Source organism: Camelus bactrianus, chromosome 32 (assembly GCF_048773025.1).
Source record: "Camelus bactrianus isolate YW-2024 breed Bactrian camel chromosome 32, ASM4877302v1, whole genome shotgun sequence".
Classification (NCBI taxonomy): Eukaryota; Metazoa; Chordata; class Mammalia; order Artiodactyla; family Camelidae; genus Camelus; species Camelus bactrianus.
This window is the reverse complement of record NC_133570.1, coordinates 10,721,271-10,737,464: the sequence shown is the minus strand read 5'-3', so window position 1 is coordinate 10,737,464 and position 16,194 is coordinate 10,721,271. Positions and strand designations below refer to the sequence as shown.

The 16,194-nt window shown below is 38.7% G+C and overlaps 1 protein-coding gene across 4 annotated transcripts in view; it reads right to left on the bottom strand.

Annotated features, from left to right (window-relative positions):
- TAOK3 (TAO kinase 3) overlaps positions 1 to 15,006 on the bottom strand; it is a 146,659-nt gene extending 131,653 nt beyond the window's left edge. The window contains exons 1-2 of one of the 4 annotated variants that reach the window (XM_074356098.1): positions 14,043 to 15,006; positions 13,645 to 13,921 (exon numbers count right to left, since the gene is read on the bottom strand). The gene's annotated coding sequence lies outside the window, so the exon portion shown is untranslated. Of the gene's footprint in view, positions 1 to 4,689; positions 4,895 to 5,301; positions 5,462 to 13,644; positions 13,953 to 14,042 lie in introns of those variants that run through there. The other 3 variants (XM_010963618.3, XM_074356100.1, XM_074356099.1) reach the window with 3 other exon arrangements.
- Between the last annotated feature and the right edge of the window lie 1,188 nt (positions 15,007 to 16,194).

Here is a 16,194-nt window from a genome sequence, read left to right as displayed (position 1 = left end):
TTCAGTATCCCTTCACAGAGCCTAACCTTACACACAGTAGGCGTTTAATTGTACTTAGTTTACTTAAAGAATTGAGTAAGAATACTTCTTGGTATATAAAATGTACTGATCACACTTAATCCATAGTGAGAGGATGAAAAGTTGTTAATGTCAGAACTACACCTCTCCATGTGCAGCTGGTTGTATCATTTTAAGAAAGAAAATAAAACCATATGTATGTATATTTACAGATGCACACACACACACACATACATAATTTCTCATAAAGAAAAGCAAACACGTCAACCTATAACCAGTCACAAAACTGTCTTTATTTGCCTTGCCTATTTCCATAAATGAGGAGACAGACCTGACCCAAATTGGAAAAATACTCAGATCCCTTCAATATTACCAGGTTATTAACCTTACTTTTAGGCAAGTATGGTGAAACAGTTTCACTACTTTCTTTTCCTTCAAATAAAAGTCAGGTACCTCAGCATTACGCTAGGAATAGTGAAAGGTTTAATTGTAAGATGTGGTCCTTGTATTAAAAAGGTTTATATCATCAGTGAAGATAAGACAGTGAATGATAGAAAATGCTATGCACATTTTTGTTCACTGGTTTGCCAATTTAAAAATCACCTGGGAGCTTGCAGGAAAACAGTAAGAGCTCAAATAGTAAGGAAAAGTTTCAAACTGGAAGTAAACTTTACACAGGGTCTGGAAGAAAAGGTAAAATCTGAAAAGGCAGAGAGAAGAGAGGAGGGCTTTTGAGTGAAATAACTAATAGTACCAGAGGCACAGACTTGAATGAGTATAGTGTTTGAACGACAGGCTGACTTCAACAGAGCAGAAAGAGTGGGCCAAAGAACACAAGAAATGAAGTTGGATAAGTAGTGTGGGACAGATTAGGAAAGGCATTGAAAGTCAGGCAGAGGAGGTTAGATTTAATGTGGTGGAAAACAGGGAACCAATGAAGCTTTCTGAAAAGGGGAGTGACACATGGAAAGTAATAGCATTTAAAGATGGTTAATCAGGATGAGTTGGAAAAAACAGAGGGAAATGAAGGAAGGCAATTGTGGTAATATAGGGATAAGGTAATAAGGGTCTGAGTGGGATAGGTGTGCATGGAGACAGTGTATTTTAGTGGCAAGATGATGGGCCTTGAGATTGTAAAATTAGGGGGTACCAGAAACAAGGACAAGACTGAGACTAGTCCAGGAACTGGCTGGCTACTCGGTAAAGGGATTATACCACGGATTAAGACCTGGACATTTCAAACACTAGAAATATATTCACAAGGTCAAATGTTTTTCAAGTACCCTGTAAGTAGTTTCATTGTTTTGTTTATTGGATTTACTGCAGGTGCCCCCAAATTTCAAAACTGCTTTGCTAACACAGTTCTATGAAATCTGCTTAGGTAAAAATTAGTTGTTTTTCAATACATCTTTCAATACAAAGTTAATTAACCCATTATAGGATGTGAGCCCCCAGAGATTAACACAGTGAAAACAAACAAAAAAAATCTTCTTTATACTCAAATGTATATTCTTTACTGTCTGGTTCCATTCCCCTACCATGGGGGGAAAAGAAAAACCATCCCCCAAAAACCTAACTTGCTTTTTCAGCTGATCTAAAATCTTGAAGCACAGCCCCAACTTTATCTGATCGTGATTCAATCAGAAGAAAACCAACCAACTCTAGTGAGAAAATGAATTAAGAAATCCATACTCTGCCATATTGCTTTCCTGAGCTGTGCTATCAAATTGCAAAGAAATACCCTGAAGTGAAAAACAAAGAGAAAAATGTTACTAAAGCTAAATTTGGCAGGCTAATTTTTTTTACTAAATATTTAAGTCTACAGTGAACTCTTTTCCTGCTTCCACTCTCCCTTAGAATGGGTAGTAAGCACATAATGTGCTAAGAGCAGTAGCATAAATGAAGATCTATAGATCTTAATTTACGTGCTCCCATAGTCCTTTCAAATTCTTCTATTATTTTAACATTGATCCTATTACCTACATATGACTGCAGGTTTTGTTTTTATTTTATTTTATTTTTAATTGAGGTAGAGTTGGTTTACAACATTGTATCAATTTCTGGTGTAACATGTATTGTTTTATATCTCTTCCCAAAATCATTTTCTGGTAGAACTGTGAATCAGACCTGAGATGTTCCAAAATAGCAAAAATAACCCTATCTACTATCACTCACTGAGTTCTTCCTTTACAACGTGTGGCCAAACTTGTGCTTTTCATACACAATCTCATTTAATCCTCACAGCAATCCTGTGAGGTAGGTACTATAATTATGCCCATTTTACAGGTGAAGAAACTGAGGCTTCGGGAATTAAGTGATTTGTACAAGGTCACAAAGATAGTGAGCTAGTAAGTGGCAGATGTGTTCATCTGACATGCTCTTGTTAATTGTTAGATTATACTGCCAACCCCAAATATATGTGACCAAAACCAAAAGTAAGAGTTAAGGAACCTGGATTTGCTGATCACTGTGTAAAACGGTTTGGGAGGAGCCTCAGTTCTAAGAACTGCTGTCAGTGATACAAATGGATAGATTCTCTGACTCATTTCTAACCTTTCCTCATACTGAACACTACACTCTATTCCTGAAAGAGAGTGGGACGCTGTTATGAAATGGGAGGTAACTGTCCCTAGTAGGACACATATTATGGTACTGCTTGGTGATACTGACAGGATCTCACTATCTTCTTCATTTGATCACATTAAAAAAAATGCTACTTAGATCAGCCAAGTCAAGACACATTAGGCTGATTGGTAACATGAAAATGCTTTAAAAAAGTATTTTCTTAGTAGAATTCCAGTGATCTGAGCAACCTACGTAACTCCTACTAATGGCCCTGACATAGAAACTAGCATTTTAAAGATACTTCTCAGTACATAAAATATATTCATAAGAAAACACTTTTAAAAATAACTTTCCTCCTTATGCATCTGGGCAGAGATGTCGTATTTCCTCCACAAAGCTTCCTTTTATGTTGCAATAGTAAGAATCTCCACTTCAAGACGAACCAGAACAATTGAGAACTACAAACTCCTCCACAAGAGACTAGTTTTATTAGTATTTTATATAAATTGTCTGAACATGATCAGACACTTTACATTTTAACTCTGCAATACTTTTAACTAGAAGGTAAAGCAGTTACGGTTTCAAGTTCGGTTTCCCCTCGTCCCTCTTTTTTTTTTTTTTTTTTTTGCTAACACATAGTCTTTCACAAAAGAGTCAATGTGATCTTTGCAGACTGCAGATAACGGACGCGACCATGGTAAAGTCAACAAGATTAAGCACATGTCAAGTAATTTAGAAGTTTAAAACTTGTCATCTGGGCATGAAACCAGCAGTTATAACTGGTTAAATAAACATGTATAAATTAATAGGATACAATTAATAACTACCACTTCTCCCTCCAACTGGTGGTGTTTTGGCAGGCAGTCACATAATCTGCAATAATCTGTCATTACTGTGAAGTCCCACCCACTTCCTCTGCCCCACCGCCATCCAAACTATGACTGGGATACCTCCGGACTACTAACATAACGCTCAGACGATCATAAAAGGCCTCCTTATCTATAATTATTGAAATTTACATAATTGGTACTTTTAAGTCTTTAACAATCATAATCTTAAGGAAAAAACAAGCTATATGACATCGTATTTCAAAGATTATTTGAAAGTTTCAATTTCATTTTTTATATGTAAGAATGAATAGAGGCCCCCCCAAATCAGTAATATCCAGTGCAATGCTTCTTGAATGAAAATGCATCTTATGTATAATCCTAAGACTTTAATTTACACACCTAACATGGAAAATATTAGTTTTTGGAAGTCAAGGTTATACACATTTCATTTAAACCTTGCTCCAAAAGCCTACTAAATTTGGAAAAGAAACTATTAAGATAGCTTTCCTGGTTTATAAAATATTTTGCATGATTTTTTTGACATACAAACTATGAGATATTAAATAAAAATTATCTCTTTCCTATTTCATCTAATTTCACTTTATGGACTAGAGCAGCCCCATAAATTATTACCTCATGGCTAAGATATTTTAAGGTATTTTCTTTCTTATACAACTACCCTTATATACTACACCCAAAAAAAAATTACAAAACAAAGTAAAAGTGATCAAATCTTCTGAATTTTCTGTCTCTAACTTGGGTATTACACTAAAAAACTGCTCTGCTTTCTCTCCTTTTCCCCCTTTCTGTTGAAGAAAAATAGGAAGTGGTCTTGTTATTTTTTAAGATTTCCAGGATAGTGTGCCATTTTGAGTAGCTTAATTTTGAAATACTGTCTTCTAGTAATAGCATTCAATAGCATAAACTGCATCCATTTAATAAAGATGGCCTTTAGTATATTTAAAAGTTTTGTTTAAAAGACCCTTCTGACAAGATTTTGATATTTTACTTGCAGCTCAGTATTTACCTTACTTATCTAGGAGAAAGGAAAGACCAAAATTCTCACTAATGTTTATTTGTTGAATATCAAACCAGAAATTAAAATAAGCAGAGCATATGAATCCAGTGACTTTTGAGGTTGATTACTCTCAGCTCAACTTTGTACTAAGGCCATAAATATTCACATGAAATTCAACAGAATTTATCAGCAATCTTAGACGCAAACCATATTTATAACAAAACATTAAATGTAAAACAAAACACCAAGCTTACTCACAGTAGATCTTTCCAAATGCATGTCCTACATTTCCAATCCAACACACAAAAAGACTTTAAAAATTCTTTATTTAGCTACAGCAATCAGTAAGATTGCCCCAGAGATGGCTTTCTTTAAAAGGCTGCCTCTTACTTAGGCAAGATAAAAAATGAACTGCACTTAAGTTGTAAGGACAAGACCATGCTATCAGCACCTTCATCCCGAGAAAGGAAGTTATTACAGACACAGTTTTTATGCATGAGGCTTAAAGAGAGTACTTCCTGGTCAGACAGTTAACGTCAACAGCATTTTACATAAGCTTCACATTTCGACATTTTGTTAAGAACTTTCTAAAAACTTTTCCTGATTTTTTTCCTCCAGTCTCTGCAACAGAGGAAAACTGGCTCAGGCTAAAAAAAACTTACGTTAAAATCTACGAAATTCTATCAATGCCTACTGTTATAGTATCATGTAAATATCATAACTGGCTGTTATTACTGATAATGACAGCTTGAGTTTTAGTTATTTTACATTTATGCGCCCTCCATCTCCACCCTCCCTATGTGCCAGAATGAAGTTTCGGGGGACACAACATTAGAAGGTAAAGAAAGAACTCAAAGGAGGATAACTCACCAATTCCTTGATGATGAAGAAAATGCCAGTAACCACTCACATTTTAATTTTCAAATTTAAAGTTAATTCTCTTTTAAACTTATATATATTAAAAAAAAAACAAAAAAAACAAAAAACTCCAAGAAACCCTGTACAATCCTAATAAGGAACTGCAGATGAAAACAGTGTGACCCGGTCGCTGCTCATGATGATTGGTATTGCAAGCTGAAGTATTTCCTGTTACAACGCCCATTGGTTCCCACAGGTGCAAGTGCCTATGGGTGTTGCCCATTTACCCTTCCTTTGGTAAGTGAACCGCTCAAGGAGATTTCAGGTGGACACAATCCATGCTAAGAGCTATTAGGGCAGAATTACCGTGGGCTAACACCAACAGCCTCCCAAACCAGGCTGACCGTGAATTGATGATTACCTAATTTAAAAGGGCTGGAGAAAATTTAATTCAATAGACCTTGAGCATTTTTCTAAGCTGCACTGTTATTAAGAATGCATGTGACGGGGGAGGCTACAGCTCAGTGGCAGTGTGCGCTTAGCATGCACGAGGTCCTGAGTTCGATCCCCAGTACCTCCACTAAAATAAATAAATAAATCTAATTAAGTAACTCTAATTATTTCCCCCAAAACAAACAAAAATAAACAGTTCTCTGAAGGAAAAAAAAAGAATGTATGTGACTTTACTCCACAAATTTATATTAATTGCTTTCTCAGTACAAAGGACTGTTCTAGGCACTAGGGATACAGTAATGAACAAAGTCCCTGTGGTCATTCATCCACTAACTAGTAGACTTTTGACCATTTCACATATAATGAGAAAACTTCCATAAAGATAGAGACTAAAGAAATTTGTATGGGAATTTGGAAAGTCAATTGTAGTGCTCATTACTAAAAAGCACTATAATTAAGGCCACACCACCTTAAACCTAACAGAACTTTTCTAGAAACCTCGTACATAAATACAGGATTCTCTATGTTTTCAACGTTTTAAAAAGGCCAGGTTGGAGGCAATGGCATATGTTCTAGCAGGGAAAAAGAAAACTTCTCACCATGAGTCACCAGTGACTAAGTTCTTTTAATTCAGGCTTAAAACACATATCAAACCAAATTACTTGTACGTGCAGAAAACTGATAACCCCAAATTAACATCAGGAGCTTCATATGACCAACCTTCAGGGTTAATACTTAGCATCTAGGAAAGACAAGTGAATTGCTTTTAATGGGAGAATGCCCCTGTACTGAATTTTATTATAACTTTGGTCTTAAGTTTTGGGCTCTAAGGGCCATGTCAGCAGCTTCCATTAGATTTTATTACAATGAATATAGTTTTCTTAGATTGTAGTCAGACTGAGACACAATCAACTTGGATGCATGTTGTGGTGGTAGGAATGGATTTATCTGTACTCAGTAAAACAAAAATATACTAAATTCAAGGCTGCTCAAAGAAAAATGTAAAACCCAGAGAATAAAATATGCAGATAAGCTCAACTCTCCCAAGCTATAGTTTACTTCCTTAGGATTTTACTTCCTATATTTAAAATAACAAAGCCTTTTTAGCCAACAAATTGGAGGAAACCCAGAGCCAAACTGATCTATTTAGTCATTCAATACATATTTATTGAGCAACTACTACATGCTAGGTAGGCACTGTCTTATGTGTTGAGGAGAGAGCAGTGATTAAAAAATCTCTGCTTTCAGAGTATAAATCTAGTGTAGGGATGTAAGACAAATGCATAAATAAAAAGATGCGCTGTGTCAGAAAGTAGCAAGCACTACGGAGAATACAATGTGAAAGATAGGGATAACAATAAGTTTAATTGTTCACAGTTGCAAATTGCTTCTATCACAAAGTAAGGAATTTTGCTTTGCAAGACCAGAATTTCAGAGCTCTCCCAGACTCTGCCTCTGACTCAAGTGAACACCACCTTCTGTTGCAAATGACAAAGAATCTTACTTGGTTTGGCTGTAATACCTAGAGAAAGGAAACCAAGCTCCCAAAGACCTGAAGTTAGAACCCACTCCTTACAGATAAAAACATCACTTAAGGAAACAAAAACAACAAATCCCTAACACCCAGATCAAAGGTCACTTCAGGGAATATTATCACGCTGAATGTGAATGTCCAAGTTTCCAAATATTTGCTACCACTGGCATCAGTTTACCAATGGTCAGAGCCAGAAGTAAGTTCTTCACTTAAGAATTATCTGTTATCTTCCCTGGTAGCATTAATAATATTTAAATATTATTTTTGAATCTAAAATAAGTACTTATATTTAATACAATTCAACAAATATTTATTGAGCAGATACTAGCTGCAAGACACTTGGTTAGATGTATAAGACACTGCCCTTTTAAAAAAAAGTCAAGAAGATGGACATTTAGGAAGGACAAGTACAAAATCTATAATGTACTATCACAGAGAATACCAGTGTAATAAGAAAAGGTACAAAGCAAGTACTTAGGGAATTTAAAGGAGAAAGTAGCAAGAAAGATGATTAGAGAAGGCCTCAGGAAAGACAGCATTAGAAGTAGGTCTGAAAAATGAGGAACAGAAGGCATTCTAGGGAAAAGGAACAAAGGCCAGAAGGTGGCAAATCAGCAAGTGCTCAGCTGTAAGCAGGCTGTTCTGGTTGGGGCACAGGATATCTCTATATATCTATCTATATATTTACCATATATATGCATATATATATTTATATATGGATTATAGGGCTATAGGAACTCAAAAACAGGTTGATAAATCTGTACTGAATTTAGTAGGCTGGGGGAATTATTAAAGGTTTTGAACATATGAGTGACAAACTCAGAACTGAATTGGGAATCGGAGAGCAACAGTATATGTAGGAAGGACGGAAAAGAAAAGGAGACTGAAAAATTGTCACAGAAGTCCTTCCTTGGCACATTATTGGGGCCCTCATCAGCTATTTTTGGACCGTTGAGAGGTATAAAGTAAAAAACGTACTGGAGTTGAAAAATCAGATCTAGATGACAGAGGTCAAGTTTGCCATTGTCTGTATGGCACTGGGAAGTCACTCATCCTCACTGAATCTCAATTTCCTTATATGTGAATCTGTTCATTATTCTTTTTGGAGTCAGGAGCCAGGGGATTCAGCAAATGATTAGATACTGGGGTAGGGCAAAAACAGCAGTAAAAAACTGTTTCAAGTGATTAAAATAACAAGCAGCTCCCACTTATTAAACACTTCCTATGCATTTATCACTGTCCTTGATGCTTTATATAAATTGCTTCATTTACTCCTTATAAGAATCCTGTGAGGTACGTATCTACTTAAGTAACTCACTCAGGGTAAGCCACCTGAAATAGTCACAAAGCCAAAATAGGTGCTTAGGTCTCTCTGAGTTTGAGGCCCTTTCTCCTTCCAATGTATCATGCTGTTTCTTATATGGCAGATAAGTAATGCTAACATTTGTTCTTGTGTTCCAACCGAATCACTCTCTTTTAACACCCCTTTGATGTACTAAAAGCCCTTAATGAGGATAAGAAACTAAGTGTAAACAAATATAATCTACTAATTTGCTGATCACTAATTTATTCACTTTTTCAATTGACATCTATTGAGCGTCCTTCATACTGTGTGCCTGGTACTATACTTGGCACAGTGATGCAAAGATGAACAAGACCGTCTCTGCCCTCAAAGTGCTCACAATCTTGTAAAAGACAAACAGATGTGAACAAGGAACTGGTATACAATGACAGAAGAGAAATTCGCACAAGAGACAAGGTACACAAAGCATACTATTGTTTATTTTGTATATCTGCTATTAAATCTTGACCTAGATAAGTTAAAAACTATATTTATGAGGTTTTTGGAAATATTTGTGTATTTACACACAAAGCCTTCAAGAAGTAAAGGCTTTGTTTTAGAAGTCAAAATATTCTTCATCCAAGACCTTTTTTTTCACTTTCTTTCAAAACATCTGGCTTATTTTAAAACTTGATTTAATTTTCAACAAAATATAAATTTCTGGTAAAGTTAAAATGAAAATTGTGTAATTAAAAAAAAAAGTAAAGGCTAACATTCACAACAGACTGGAAAATTGGCCATGAAATATAATTGTGTTTTGTGTGTCTACCGCCCAGACTAATTACGTTATTAGTTTATTTAAGAAAGCATTCTGCCTTGATTAGTGCCATCTATTGTAATGGGTAAATAAAATGTATTTGAATTGTAATAAGCCTTGACTGCTATGGACAAAACCCAGTGTCATTAGACAGAAAGTGAAACATATAAAGATAAATACTGTGCAGAATCCTAGTTTGATTTGTAAGTAAAAGGTTACCCCACTGTCCATAAAAAATAGTTGAAGAAGGTAAAATTGAAGTATTTCAATTAGTACTTTGATAATTGACTAAAACAATAAGTATAACAAAATAAGTGGTTGATTTTGCTAAGCATCATTTCACTGAGGCCAGGGGTGAAGTTAAAGGGCTGCCAAAACTAGACTCCAGCATGTCAGTTCCAAAGGCTGGGAGAAGCCACATGGGCCACATGAGAGTAGGTTTTGCTAGGTATAAACCATTTATCCCAAGGCATGTTCCTTCTCCCATTCACTCTGGGGATGGGAAATGTGTATCTGTGAGACAGTGGACAATGGTTAGGAGAGAACAAGTGTTAAATCAAGAAACTGACCCTTATGTCATTCTGTTCTAAAATAGAAATAATTTACAAAGACTTAAAATATACTCCAATGTCGCTAATGAATTTCAGGTCCAATAGAAAAAATGCATTAGGCTGATTTATAAAGTATTTAGGTAACTTTAATAACATACAGCTGGAATGATAAAATCTATCACTTATTTCCCATTGACTATCAGAAAAATTCTGAATACTTGTTGTTTTTAAATTTGGTGCCCATAGCTTGTAAATGAGTTAGATCATATTTTGGCCCATAAATTCAGTGCATCTAATCCATTATTACAGTTAGACATAACTGATTTTTTTCCCCAAGGTAAGTCTGAGTTTAATGTATCCTCACAAATAGCAAGGCAATCAATTAAGCAGATGTTAAAACTAACTAATTACAAACTAAACTCCCCATGAAGAAATTCAACTGTACAATATCCTGTAACTCTAAACCATTAATTCAAAACTATTCTCTCTGATTGACAGGACTCTCTCATTGGAGATTGAAAAGAAGTCTTGTCTTAGAAGAGTCACAAAACACTTTCACATAGAAGCTTTCTGTCTTTCTGTCAGTCTCTTTTCTTTTTAGGGGAGGGAAGAAACAAAGACTGGAGGAAAAGATTATGAAGGAAAGATGTTTTTAATGACTCTAAAATAAACTCTAGACAAATAAAGTTTAAGTAAAAGTACCAATTGTTACTTTTCATTCATTCTTCCACACCACTGAAACCAACAACTATGAACACTGGCAAGCAATGAGAACTTTTATTCAGGCTGGTTTAAACATTAAACCAAATTAGATAGCAAGGCAGACTCTGAGATTACAATGATTTGACTGTATATGACTCAAGTGGTAAAGAAAGTATAAAATGGATTATTATATTTACTGGGCAGTACTTGCATCCTGCTAAAACTAAGAATAGTTTAAGGACTCTAAGCCAAAAAGAACCTGCATTCTTTGGTGGCTATGACCATTCATAAGGAAGTGTGAGGCTCCGCCTTAGTCTTTGGATTATATTGTTCAATGGAAAAGAAACAGTTTAAATGAACACAGGTGTAGTTAATTTACATATTAATTATTTCTCAAGGTGTAGTTTTATTTTGTGAAAGAAATGAAAATAAATTCCCACAGAATTCCTACCCTCCTAATCGACCTCCGCCCTATGTCCCCAGGAATAAACAGTTATTACAGGCCCTTCCTATCACTAAAAACTCTATTATAATGACTCTCTCGTCATCCTCCCTGGATCAATACCATAACGTAATGTGGCTGAAATGACTGCTTTAGTAATCACTCAGGGGAGCATCAGAACACTTTCTTTTCTTATGAGGAATTAAATGTAACATTTGTCTAGAGAAACTACCATTTGTACCAGTCAGAAATAAGCTAACAAGTATGATGGAAGACCTTATCTGCTGAAACATTTCTATTACTTTGCAGAATATTAGTAATGAGATTCCCAGTCCTCCCCTAGACCACTTCATATGTTAACACGCACTACATAATGAATACATGTCACTTGTAAATAACCTCTTGAGTTAACTGGTCTCATTTTTACTTGAATTCTACCTAGGGTTCTAGAAAAATCAATTTAGTGTAAAAAAGTTACACTTAATACATCTTAAATATAGTGTCTCATACTTTCCATTTGTATTTGTGTTTTTGCTGTTGTTCCTCCCATCTCCGTAACTTCTGCTTCTTAGGGGAGGACTTCTAGTCGGTGAAATTTTCATAACCACAACAATCTGTACACTCACTGAAACCATATAAGAACTGTTCTTTACCAGGTAGTATCAAGTAAAAATCCCCAAACGATACATTCTGTCTACTTATTATCACCCTAATGTAAGATGACTTCAGTAATTTTTGTCTTGGATTTAAGTCAGCAGTTCTATAGAAGCCTTCTACATTATGTCTTTGGGAAATAATACAGAATTTCTTTCTTCCTCTTAGTTGAAGCTGCCCATTACTGCATGTGGGCAAAGGCTTCTAATAAGACATTATCTGAAACCTGAAACAAAGAGAAGATATCCAAATAACGGCAAAATGATATAGTAATTACATTCCCCATTATTTTCCCCCAAGCCGTTATTTTCTAAATCTCCTATGAAAAAAAGAAACTCATGGCAAAGAGAAAGGGCAAGGAGGAGCAACACACAAACAGAAGAGAATTAAAAAATTCAAATGCAAAGCTGCTGGGTAGAACCCTAACAAAGCGTCTGCATTCAAGAGAACATTTGAAAGGTAGGGCGGTATTAACATATCCTAAGGACTCTGAACAACTGGCCTGGTCATTAGCTTAATTTTCACATCCGTCAAAGTAGGAGACTGCCCCTCAACTCCTACCCTCTATTACTTTCCACTATTTGTTTCAGCATTTTAACAGACACACACTTGCCTCCTACCAGTGCACACAGTGGTTAAATAGGCTTATCTCTCTCCTTAGCTTGTCCTGGAATTATGCCTGAAGCTGACTCCTGGTAGCTTTAAGGACAAGAAATCTAATTGGGAAGTGCCGTTAGTTTAGCTACTCCAATACCTCCTTTAAAAATTTAGCTTGACCTCCCATCTTTTCAACACATCAAAGACGGTCAAACTTAGTATATAGTTCCTTTAAGCCTGCATTGTAAACATTAATACTGATGTGCTGCCAACCTGACAAAGTTTCCTAGCTCCTGGCTGAGCCAAAGTGAAAAAATACAAGGTCTATCAAAATAAACAGCCTAATTAATTCAAAAGCAGCTCTCCAAAAAGGATGCTTTTCCCTTTCCACTAGTTTGTGGCGAGTTAAAGACACCCTCCCCAACTTTTCACATCCTGATGAAGCTCTCTAGGGCAGGAAGCCCCTCATGTCAAGGCATCCACGCCCAACTCGGAGAAAGGAACGAGAAGCCAGGGGGCCAGTGATGAGAGGTCCTGGCGTCCATCGCTCCTGCCCTTTCCAGGATCCCCGTGCTTCGGGGGAGACCCTTCAGGCTGTGCGTTCTGCTAGATGTTTCATTACATAATCTCCGTTCCTCAGAGTCACCCACAGAGTCACGGGGGCTCAGGCGGTCCCCCGTCTCCCACTCAGCCCTTAGGAAGCTCGGCTGACTGCACCCGAGGAGCAGCGGACTGCTGTCTCGACTCGCCTGGCGCCGCGAACCCGACCCAGGCCCCTCTCCTCGCCCACCTGGCGGGACAGCGCCCTTATGCACGCCCCTCGGGTCCCCACTCAGACCCGGGGCCCCGGGTCACAGCCACTGTTCCAACCTCTTTCGGGGTACCCCATCACACCTGCTGTCCCAAGCGCTCTTAGGGTCCCCTTGTCGCTCAGACCACCTGTCCTGGTCCCTTTCGGGGTCTCCTCCCTTGAGACAACTCTGTTCCGGCCCCTCAGGGGGTCGCCCCCCCAGACCCACTGTCCCGGCTCCTTACGGGGGCCCCCCACTCTGACCCGCCGTTCCGAGCCCTCCCGACTCCCTTTCTACAGACCCGCTGTTCTGGCCCAACTCGAGGTCCTCTCCCCTCACACCGCTGTCCCAAGCCCTCTTGGGGTCGCCCTCTCAGACCAGCGGGGCCGGCCCCTCTCAGGGTCTCCTCTCCACAGTCCGTACTGTCAAACACACTCCTGGAACCCTCCTCGGCTCCTCGCCGACCCCACGCTGCCCCGGGTCCCCTCGCCCCGGCTCACTCAGTCACCTCCCGGCGCCCCGGTTCTCTCACCTCAGACCTGCTGTCACCACCCCGGGGCCCGGCGTCGCCGCCGCCGCTTCCTCTCTCACACTTGTTCCCGAGTCGCTCTTCTGCCTCTGGTCCCCCGGCGTATCCCCGGCTCCGGTCGCTGAGTGTCGGGTCCGGCCGTGCGCAGCCTCCGCCCGCGGTCTCCACGTCGGGTCCCACTCTTGCACGCAGGACCCCGTTGCCGCCGCCGCCGCCGCTGCCGCCGGGCGCCACACAGACCCTCCCGCTGCCGCCGCTGCTGCTGTCCGAGGTGCGGCTCCTGCCAGGGGTGGCCAATCGCACCCGACTGCGCCGAGCGTGCTCCGCCCCACCGTCCCAGTCCGCCCGCCCCCTGCCCCCCACCACGCCCCCAAACCGGATCCGATAGGCTCTCTACTGACCTTCCCTGATCTCGAGGCACAGACCTGGGCCGGACATAGGTACTTGATTGGAGGTGCCTAGGAAGCCGAGCGGTCGATGGCACCTGCCGATTGGCGGAGTTGACGGTGGGCGGGAAGAGGCAGGCGGGGTTTCCTCAGATGCGGAAGACCTTGCAACTTCAGTTACCCACTGGCCCGCCTGGGGTGCGGTCAGCGCTGTTTGTGCTGCGGTGGGGGTCAAAGTTCATGGCACTACTCTCTGAGCCTTTACTTTTCTTGGGAGACTCTCAGAGGCCCCCAGGACCACCATGTTAGAGCCTTTGAGGAGGTCCCCATTACCCCCGTTAGACCTGGCACAGCTTTCTAAGTAATTCGGCTGTAAATTAATAGTGGCAATTATTCATTCAGGACTTTGTAAGTATTTCCTGGACTTGAACTCTTTTATATCTTTGGCAAAGGAGTTGCCCTTCCTTGCACTGCGTTCAACTGACGTCAATTTGATGCTGTTGGAAGAAAAAAATTTATATACTAGATGTGTACTCTGCACAGCTAGGCATTCAACACTGACAGGGCACATTTTTATAGGTACAAGGACAAAGCTTAAGAAATACTAAGTTTGTGGATTATGATAACCATTATGACAAGTAGGAACAGGAACTGTCTTGGTGGAGGAACCCCTGTTAGCTTTAGCAAGGCTTCAGCCAGCCTATTCAACGTATTTTTCAGGGTCACATGTTTTAATGATTTTTGTGGGAACTAATGGCCAAAGTAAAATGAACTTTGACCCAAGTGCAACGGGGGTGATTACCAGAAACCCATCTTGACCCAGGCTGAAAGATAGTGCCTGCCAGGAGTGAAAGTGCATCCCATGTTAACTTAGAACCAGTCTTTATATTTTTGTGAAACTGGATATGCTAATTCAATCAATACTGGAAACTGAAAACTGCTACCCTCACCCTTAAAGCCCAAAGCTAATGAACTTTGACAATTTAGCATTTTGTGAAGGAATTGTTTCATTTCTGGAACACAGTTTGTTCCCAAGCCTTGTCAGATGTACACAGGACTTCGCTCTTAGAAAACTCTCCATCATAATTGTTTTGTTTTGACTCCTGACAAAATTTGTGTTCCAAACACTATTCGTGTTTTCCCTAGTGTTTAAAAACCATACCTATCCCAATTATGATGCTCCTTTTTAATGTTTAAGTTTGAGCGTTAGGGCATGTAGAAAGGCAGGACGCCTTTTAAGAACTCCTGATTCTTTTCAGGATGTTCCCCGAGCAGGGTGACTGAGTACCATTTTGGGAAAGGATGCAGAATGATTTTAAGGTGGAAAAACTTGATTTTAGGGGAATTGGATATTTATAGGCCTAGTGAAAGACTGTCCAAAATCTTATTAGACCGCTATGAAAGTTGGGTAAGACTAAAGTCATGAGAGAATTGTTTTGACTAGGTCCTCCTTCTCTACCAAGCATTTGTCAGTTAAGAGCTCATCTTACCAACTGCAATATGGATAGAAGAAATGGGGTAAGATTTCACTACATAAGTGTTCAGTTCTATCTATTCATATAAAAAAGGAATGCATGACCATTAACAGATGTTATTTGCAATCAAGAAGACATAAGCAAGATAAAACATTAGTAATATAAAAATCACAGGATCTTGTCATGTATAACTGAAAAATTGTGCTCTACACTGGAATTTGACACAACATTGTAAAATGACTATAACTCAATAAAAAATGTTTAAAAAAATTACAGGATCTTGAAAGGAAACCAATTAACAATATCACTTTTTTTTTTTTTTTTTTTGATTCATTGTATTAAGGAACTTCTAGTTTCTAAAATGTTCCTGCTTTTTCTGGTCTATAATTATTGCACTGATAGAAATTCAAGTTGCTCAATATAGTTGATTACAAATAACTTAGACATGACCTAACAGCATAAAAAAAGAAAATGACTTCATCCTTTGGACAAGAAACAGTTCTAAAGTTCTAGTTTAAATATAGGTGGTGGACCTACAAAGAGCCCTGAGAATGACTCTTACTTAGAGCTTCAGAAGATCTCTAAACTCCTGGAAAGACATTGCAACATTCCATTCTGAAAATTCTTGAATTCTGTTGGGAGGAAAAATCCCTTGCAAACAGAGCCAAGATTTTAATTACAGTAAGGAAGAA